Source organism: Dipodomys ordii, unplaced genomic scaffold (genome assembly GCF_000151885.1).
Source record: "Dipodomys ordii isolate 6190 unplaced genomic scaffold, Dord_2.0 Scaffold72, whole genome shotgun sequence".
Lineage (NCBI taxonomy): Eukaryota > Metazoa > Chordata > Mammalia > Rodentia > Heteromyidae > Dipodomys > Dipodomys ordii.
Window position 1 is genome coordinate 5,373,823 of NW_012267288.1, and position 10,082 is coordinate 5,383,904.

The 10,082-nt window shown below is 41.3% G+C and overlaps 1 pseudogene; it reads left to right on the forward strand.

The window, feature by feature from the left end:
* Nucleotides 1-3,401: 3,401 nt before the first annotated feature.
* Nucleotides 3,402-3,863, forward strand: LOC105991364 (annotated as a pseudogene).
* The last annotated feature ends 6,219 nt before the right edge of the window (nucleotides 3,864-10,082 follow it).

Genomic DNA, 10,082 nt, shown 5'->3' on the forward strand with positions numbered 1-10,082 from the left:
AGGAGGTTGAAATGTGAGCATTGTGCTCCAAAGCCAGTCTAGGCTGATAAATCCAAGAGACTCATCTCCAATTAATCAGCAAAAAGCTGAAGTGGAGGTGTGGTTCAAGTCATAGAGTACCAGCATTTAGTAAGAAAAGTCAAGAAAGAGTGAAAGGCTCTGAGTTCAAACTCCAGTATTGGCAGAGAGAAGAGACAGTGAGAGAGAGTGTGTGTGTGAGAGAGAGACAGTGAGAGAGAGGGGGGAGGTGGAGGGAGGGAGAATTGCAATTTAAAATGGAATTTGAATTGTAACTGTCTAATGATACCAATTAGAAATGGCCTGGTTCTCCTGCTTCTAACCTCCATGCAGAATGCTATCTTTGGTTAACAGAAAATACATCATTTTTACAGTATTACTGTTAACACAGAAAAGTAAAAGACTAAGAAATAGCAATAGAAGAAAAAGAAACTATAAATCATCTATCCTGTGTAAGTTAATAGGCACCCAACAACTTTCAGTTCACCCAAAGTAAATGCTGAACAGAACTCAAACCCATGGAGGTTCACTCACTAGAAGGAAATCTTATAAGAGTCTAAGAATTTGTGCATCTCTTAGGAGGCTTGTGTTAGGGACTGAGTGTCCCTCATCCATGAAAATGGTTTTACCCAAGAACATCTTAGGCCTGGCTTCTGTTCAGCTCCTCTCCTTCCCATCCCCAACCAGGAAGCTCCAACCCACATCTACTCACAGAAGACCATACAAAATGCAGATAGTTCTCCATTAGTTCAAGTCCACCATGTGCCAGGAAGAGGGCTAATGCTGCAAGTATATGTAAGAATAAATTTCAACTATTTGCACGGAGAAGTGAGCATCCAGTATCAACCTGCCATTTTTTGACACTTGTGCAACTCCATCCAAAAGGCCACTTCTTATTTCTGACTACATGGGAGGACCAACATCCGGAATGCAAAGATTTTAGAAGTTAGCAAATTATACAACTTTTGAGTTCTCTCTCTCTCTCTCTCTCTCTCTCTCCCTCTCTCCCTCTCCTCTCTCTAACACTTGAGATGCAGCAGCTCGACTTCTAGCTCTTTTGGGAGTTAAACAGAGATAAGAGTTTCATAGACATTTCTGTCCAGGTTGGTTTTGAAACATGAGTCTCAGATCTCAGTCTCCTGAGTAGCTAGGATGAGAGAGCCACCAATGCCTGGCCACAATTTGCTGACAGCTAGCACAACCAATCCAAACAGGTTTAAAAGTAAGGCTGGTTAAAGTAGCCTAAGAAAGAGACCCAAAAAAAGTGCAGCAGCAATAGAAACTAGTGTAAAACAACAACAACAACAAAACATTAGCATTATAGCTGAGTACAGCCCCAGGGGTCCAGCCCCATTGCAGACCCAGGATAGTAAGCATCAGCTTACAGGTAGACACAAGTGAGTATAGCCCTATGTATTCAGCCCCATGGAGGGCCCAGGAGCTTCCTCGAGGGTGGGGAGGGAGAGATGCTGGAGACTATGGCCTGGACCACCCAGATACCCAGTGGAGTCACGTGAGTTCAGCCTTGTATGTCCAGCTCTTCAGCAAACTCACTGAGACCCAGCCAGGAAGCCAGTCTCCCCACAGGACACAGAAGACCAGAGCCCTGTAGACGTGTCTGAGTGCAGACTCAATTGTCCAGGTTCCCAGCAGACCTATTAAGTGTAGCCCTAAGTGTCCAGCTTTACAGTGGACTAACATTGTGGCTCCTTTGCCCAACTCTGTAGAGGGCCCACTATAGCTTAATGCTGTGCACCTAGTTCTTTGCGGGGCTACTGCACAGGTGCATCCTGTAATCCCAACAGGAGCTGGTGCCGGCAAGAGTCATGCCACGTGTGGGCAGAGTACCACTAACAGCAGGAATCTCATCTTATCTTTGATAATTCAGGAGTCATCATATTAAGGAAGGCGCAGTAAGAGAAAGAATAGAATAAGCCAAAGATCATTCATTTAAAAATATATGTTGTAGGGCTGGGGATATGACTCAAGTGGCAGAGCACCTGCCTGGCAAACAGTAGACCCTGAGGATGGATGGATAGATGATAGATGGCCGATGAGGTAATACTATGTACTTAAATAAGTTAGCACATAGGAAAAAATGTTGAAATATCAACTATAATAAGCTCATGTTGTGCCTGGTTTTGCTTTTGCTTTTATTTTTATGGATGTCTGAGTTTTACTCTTTACTGCCTCTCTGCAACACTTGGTTATTTGCGCCCCTCCCCTCCACACATGCAACTTCTAAATTATAAACACACACACACACATTGGTATCAGGTACTTGCTTTCTTCTATTCCACTTCCTTCCCCCCCCTCTCCCCCGAGGTTTACACATTGTATCTTGTCTCTTTCCCATCCCTCAATAGCTAAATTCTCATATGTCTTCCTTGTATTCTTACATTTATAACCTCCACACCATACCCTACCAATACTCTAGACTTCTGGAAATATAATGAGATTAGTTTTGTAGACGCCACTAACCATCATTTCTTACTGTTTGTAAAAATCATATCAGAGTTCGAACTGATACATCTAATAGAGATTGAATTCCAATAAAGAGGGAAGGAGAAAACACATCAACCAAGCCAGTATTTAATACTATGAAAATACAGAGACTAACCATCAGGCAAAGCTTCAGAAAACTAAAGGCCCAGTATACAGGGTCTGTTTCAAATGAGTAAATGCCAGCACAGAAATATGAGAAATACATGAAAACTAGGAAATACATCTTCTCCAAATATCACTAACACCTCAGTAAAGAATCTAATTACTGGGCACTGGTGGCTCATGCTTGTAATTCTCCATACTCAGGAGGCTGAGTTCCAAGCCTGCTTAGACAGGAAAGTCTTTGAGACCCATTATCTCCAATTAATCACCAAAACTTGAAGTAGAGTTCTGGTTCAAGTGGCAGAGCACTAGCTTCCAGCAAAAAAAAAAAAAAAAAAGCTCAGGGACAGCATCCAGACCCTAAGTTCAAGCCCCAGTACTGGAACACACACACACACACACATGCACATGCATGCACATGTATACACACCACAACAAACACACCCTAATCAGAATGACACTGGAGTGAAGGAACTTCCAAATACTGAGTTCAAAGATAAGATGATAAGAATGTTCATTGAGTTGGAAGACAACACAGGCAAGCAGTTTCCTGAAATCAAAAGAGACACAACGGAATCCAATGGGATTAGAGACAAAAAGCTACACGAGGGGTTGCTTTTGCCTTCACAGCTGCTGGCTTCTGCGCCATTTCCCCTTGATCCCTGCCCTGCCAAGGTCTGTCCGGCTCGGCCCTGCCCTCACACAGATGAGTCCAGGCTGAGCACAACCCTGGTTGGTACATTTCGTCTTTCAGCATCACGGGTGCCTTGTGCACCATGACCTTCAGCGTCCCGGGTGCTGTCTATGGTACAGCCAAGCGTGGCACTAGCACCTCCGCCGTGCTGGTCATTCAGCCAGACCTTGGTCATGACATCCATCATTCCGGCCGTCATGGCTGACTTCGTCACGCATTACGGCCTGGTGATGGCAGCCCTCATCGCCAACTCCCTGCATCACCCTTTACAGGAGTTCCGTGCAGCTGGGTATGGGCCTGAGTGGCCTGGAAGCGGGCTTTGCCATTGGCATGTGGACGCCGGCGTGAGGGGCTCTGCCCAGCAGCCCCAGCTGCTCAGAGGGCGTGATCCTGATTCTCATCTTCGCAGACGTGCTCAACTTCTATGGTCTCCTCGTGGCCCTCGTCCTCTCCACAAAGTAGCCCCTCTCGGAGTCCAACAGCCACAGAATGATAGACTACCGTCCTCATTCCAGAATGAGCAGCCTGACACACATGCGTGGCTGCTGCCTGCTCCGTAGTTGGTCTTGTAAATGCACAGTGTCCTAGCACCCATTGTCTGGTGCCCTTGCCTGGCCCCTGCCGCCCCGTGCTCTGGACATCTGGGCCCACCTATGTCCCATACAGGTTCCTGACCGGCGGGGATCCTGGCCTCTGGCCGCCCTGCCCATCTCCCCAGAGTGCTGGCTCTGTGTAGAAGGATGTTAGAGTTGTTGTTTTTCACGTTACTGAATGTTTATTTTGAAAAGATCTGACCTGTTCGTACATCTGCAGAGCATCCCTGTTTCCCAGCTATACAGTAACCTGTTAGTAGACTGTTGCCTTGTGAGCTCCCCTTGCTGAGATTGCTTGGATGGAGCCTCATTACCTCTGGGCTGCCAGGCTGCAGGGCAGAATGCTGGCCACCAGGCCCTGGAGCCTAGGTGTGTTCAGGATGGTGCTGGGAGGAGGGGGGAGGGGAGGGGGGTGAGAAGCTAAGGAATACCAAGCAAATACCAAAAATACTTAAATGGGATTCAGAGAGAATACAGCTAAACAGTTGAAAGACTTCAAAGAAGACATACACAGAGCAAAATATTGGAAAGGAGCTCAGTTAAACAGAAATTAGGGGGGAGGGAAAGGAAATCAAATTGAAATCTAGGTCAGAAAAACAAAATGGATACCTTTTCTAGAAGAGTGGACAAGATGGAGGGGAGAATTTCAGGAACTGAAGAAGATAGATCAGAGATAGTAGAAAAACTGGAACAAAATACAGGAAAAAGATAGAAACAATGTGAAAGGAATTTACAAGCAGTTTAGTGGGATTCTATCCAAAGACTGAATAGGGGGTACCAGAGGAGAGTTGTTTCACACAAAAGGGCATATTTTCCCCTATCCTTTTTAGTTTCTTTCTGTCGATCCTGGGGCTTGAACTCTGGGCTTGGGCGCTGTCTCTGCACTCTTTAGTTCAAGGTGAGCACTCTACCATTTGAGCCACAGCACCACTTCTGGTTTTCTGATAGTTTATTGGAAATAGGAATCTCAAGGACTTCTTGCCAGGGCTGGCTTTGAACCGTGATCCTCAGATCTCAGCTTCCTGAGTAGCTAGGAATACAGGCATGAGTCGCGGGTGCCTGGCTTTTTAGTTTCATTTTTAACACATTTTAAGTAGGTGTACCAAGGAGTTGCAATTTATAAGTAAATGAATCTCAATGTCTTCTTTTCATTATTTTCCCCCATCCTTTCTAACCCAATACCCCTTCCCTCAAAATTTTAATTTGTAGGCTATGCATTGAACTTTGTAATTGCCTTCTCCCCTTTCCTCTCTTCATTTGTCTACTCCCTTCCCCTGAACCCCATCCCCCACTTGAGCACCTGTTTCTTGGTGTTCATTTTGTTTTACTGTGAGTTAGCCTTTCTAAGGAATTGTATCATTTGAATTCTCCCCTAAATCTACTATATTTTGCTTAGCACATTAGTGTACCACCCCAATTTATACATTTATAAATTAATTGTAGCTTCCACCTAATGAAAGAAAACATGCATCCTTTCTTTGTCTCTCTGAGCCTGACTTATTAATTGAACATGATTCCCCCCCCCCAGATATTTCCATTTCTTTGTAAAGGGCACATCTTAAGGAGGACTGGCCTTTGATATTGCACCTCAAAATTGCTCTTCCAGGTGTATTAGGTGTGAAGTATAAATATGCTGTACTTTAAAGGTGTGTACAAGGTCTTAGGCTTGTTGAGCACTACTTCTTGTTTTCTTTCTCTTCTCCCTTGAACATTATTTAAATCTTCCACTTTTTTGCTTACCTTTTCCCACTGAATCTGCTACATTTTCTGGGTCCCTTGATGCTTGTAGACTCTCGCACACCAGATCAGCATATTAGTTGGGTGTCATGAGGCTCATTTTCCACTACATCACTTCTTGCCTCTTATATCAGTTCTGTAATTTGAATCCTAGTCCCTATGAAGAGGCGTTGCCCAAACTTTGTGACCTCTATTCTCTGTTGCCTCCACAAGACCACTTGTGAACCCTGATTCTTTTTCTACGTTTTTCCAGGAGTCCTTGGAGTGACTCACCAAAGGAAGCTTTGCTTAGTGTTCTCATGAGTCATCTGAGCCTTCGTATGGGGGAAGCTCCTACTTGTTTAAGGAGGCTGATTGAATAGGTAACTGCTAACTGAACATGAAGTCTGCACATGCTAATTGAGAGTTTCATTATTTCCACTCCTTGGTGTTCTTGCTCTGGATCACTTAGAATCTGTTCCAGCTGAAAACAAACCTCACCAAGCATCTGTGTGGGAATGATGTTGACAATTTACTGTCTTGTTTCAGTGAGGAAGACAGCATGGCTAGGGTAGTGGATTTTGTTGCTGGGTCTCATGTCCCTTTGCCTTTGTTTCTCATCCTTTGATGATCCCCTAAGACTTTTTACCACTCTGCCTTGCTCTAGTATTTTATTTTATTTTTCTAGTCAAATGGAGATTCTTACCTGAATATTGCCGACTGGGAGAGGGGAGAAAGTGAAAACACTTAGAATTACTGGAGGTGGGAAGTAGCTTGAAAATATCATTTCTCTATGTGAGTTCATTTAAAAATAAACACTAAAGCTGGGCAATGGTGGCCTGCACCTGTAATTCTAACTGAGGAGGATGAGATCTGAGGATCATGATTCAAAGCCAGCTTGGGTAGAAAAGTCCTTGAGACTCTTATCTCCAATTAACTATCGAGAGAGAGAGAGAGAGAGAGAGAGAGAGAGAGAGAGAGAGAGAGAGGGAGAGAGGGAGAGAGAGAGGGGAGGAGAGAGAGAGGGAGAGAGAGAGGGGAGGAGAGAGAGGGGAGGAGAGAGAGGAGAGAGAGATAGAGAAAGAGAGAGAGAGAGAGTGCACACTGGTAAAGGAACAGGTGCACAAAGTGGTAGAGTGCCAGCCTTGAGCACAAAAGCTCAGGAACAGCACCGAGGACCTGAGATCAAGCCCTAGGACTCACACACACACACACACACACACACACACACACACACACAACCAAACCAAAGCTTGCTTTTTTCTTTTTCTTTTCCAGTTACATAATAGGTTTCCTAAAAAAAATTGCAAATCAATAATTTTTCTTAGACTTGGTTTTAAAATAAGATTATTTACTGAACTTACATTTATTACAAATAAATTATTAAATCCTTAATGTAAAATTGAAAGGATACCCAACACATACAAATTTTTGACCTCAATATAACTAAATTATCAATATTTTTTATGTGCTTACTTACTTAAATACGTTGGTATGTGTGTATGTATGGATGGATGGATGTAACTATGTAGCTATCTTTATTGTCTATCAGTTCATTCTCAGGGCTTATTGTTTGCTAAGCAAGTGCTCTGCCATTTGAGTCATACACCAGAGCTATAGCATATGTTTTAAAACTAGTGAATTTTTGCTTACTTTATTCTTGCTCTTCATATACCTTCCTCAATATCATGACTCCTGATTTTTTCCATTCTTTTCTTTCCTTTTTGCTGATCATTGGGCTTCAACTCAGGGCCTGAGCTCTGTCCCTAAGGTCTTTTGCTCAAGGCTAGCATTCTATCACTTTGAACTACAGTTATACTTCTGATTTTCTGGTTGTTAATTACAGATAAGAGCTTCATGGACTTTACTACCAGGGCTGGCTTTGAACAACCATCCTCAGGTCCTAGCTTCCTGAGTAGCTAGGATTACAGGCATGAAGCACCAGCACCCAGCTTAATTGTGTTCTCTTTCAATAAAAAAAATTAAAAGCTGGATGTTAATAGCTTATGCCTATAATTCTTGGCTATTCAGGAGACTGAGTTGCAGGGGATTATGGTTTGATGACAGCTTGGGTAGAAAAGTCTCAGATGGTCCTTCTCCAAAACAATTGGCAAAAAGTAGGGCTGAAGGCATGGTTCAAGTGGGGGAGTACCAGTCAAGCAAGCAAGCAAAGCAAATATGAGGCCCTGAGTTCAAAAGTCAGTAGGATAAAAATTATATACATGTAAATATATGGAATATCATATATTTAATTAACTTGTAATGTCTCTATCCATAATTTATCTGCCATATTTTAAACTAAACCCTTTGTAATGTCTCTATCCATAATTTATCTGCCATATTTTAAACTAAACCCCAAAGGCCACATCAGTAGTATCTAATTGTAAGAGATAACAATATTTTAAAATTTTAAGCATTTTCACATGCTGTCAAAACACTAGCTTTAATAATGCCCAAGATCATCTAATATTTATAACATGTTCAAATGTTCTTATGTATTTTAAAAATACCATTGTATTTAGGATCTAAAGAAGGTCTGAAATTAGAATAAGGTTAATATGTTTCTTAAGTTGTTTTTTTTTAATCTATTTTTCACTACTTACTTTCTCCTACTTTAATATTCTTTAATTGTTGAGTAAAAGGACTCATTGGTTCCTTAAAATTTCCTATCTTCTGCATTTTGTTTCTTGCTTTTCTGTGGTGCTATTTATGCTGTCTGTTTATCACTTGCATTTTCCTATAAACATGTACTCAGAGACTTGATTTAAATCACTTTGCAACTTGATTTTAAAAATAATCTCTTATAGATGGCTCTTTTTGATACATCATTTAGGGGACCCACAGTCTCTTCTGCCTCAATTTTTCTGCATTAATATAAGTGGTTTTCAGAGCTGTTAATTGATTACTCACTATATTTTTTTCCCTATTTTCCTTTCATATGTCTAGTTCCTTACTTTCTTAGAGGCTTCAGAATGTGTGTGTGTGTGTGTATGTGTGTGTGTGTGTGTGTGACTTTTTTTCTATTCTCAGTGCATTCATCAACTGTGATTCTTCTGTTTCTTTTATCATGATTTGGCCCCAGATAAATAGTTTACACAGAAAGAAATATTCTTTTCCTTTGTTGATTTATTTTCAGAATGGTTGGTACTACAAACCTCTGGAGATACCCAATGAGATTTGTTAAAAGTTTTTAGTTACATACATTTATGTATTACTGTTTGATGTGTTTCAACCCACTATCATAGTACAAAATATACAATACAAAGCCTGTCCAAAGTTTCTTTTCTAATGAGAACACACAGGCAGAGATGCTCAAGGTAGCTTGTGTGTGATCATGGGGATTAAGAAGGGATAGATAGTTCTGTGTTTATCAAAATGGTCAGCTATGATGAAAGGATTATGGTAAAGTTATGGTACACATAAACACTTATGAGTGTTTATTGTAAAAAAATCCCTCTTTCACAATAAAATATTGGGAAAGCTCTGAAGACTTGGTTTTTCAAGATGAAATTCACTGCGTGAACATATTGAAAGATCTAATACTGTGGGGGCGGGGTAGGGAGGGAATTAAGGAATGTTTAGGTTCTGTATATAAAAGGTGGTGTCTATTGTGTTTTTTATATCACTGCTGTAAAAATTTCAACAGTGTTACACTCAGTTATCTACAAGTTCTGTTGACCTATGATATAGGACACTTTTCCTTTAAATCAAGACTATTTAACTACATATGGATAAAACAACCTTGATTTGTTTGAGAAACACATTTGGAAAAGTTATGATGAACTTTAATGGGAAACACACTGGCATGGAGGCCTGGGCATCAGATGGAAATTGATCATCACATTGTTTGTTTAGAAAAGAAAACATAACATTCAAAGAATATGTTAGAAGCATTGGATTTCTTCACATAGAACACACACATTGATGGCGAGGCTTGGAGGAAGCATAAATTACAAAGAATATTTTTCTTTAGAGTGTTGAGCTTCAAAAATATACATGTATTATTGCATATACAAAGAGTTAATTAGAACTTTTTTGCGTGGGGAATACTTTTTGAAATACAAGCTTCAAAAGAATAGAAATTTACAAAAACTACCAATGGCCAGACTCTGGAAATAATTCTACAAATGGAAAAATGAGAAGTCAGACAATGTATAGCTGGCCAAATATGTAGATTTTTAGGTGGCAGCTTATCACTGCTCAATGTGGGTGGTCTCCCGTTTCCCAGAAATGGGGTGGCTGAGCTTCATGATAGAGTCATGATGTACTCTGCACCAAAGGGGCCTCTATGTGTCAGTAGGGTGGGGTTGGGGGTGGGTGTGCTACTTTTTTTTAATAGTCATAGAAGAGGGAGGTCAAAAAACTACAGGCAACTTTGTAAAGTTATATAAACTTTGTGAAGTTAGATTACCCCCAAGAAAAACCACACCTAAATTCTTCCAGACAGATTAAAA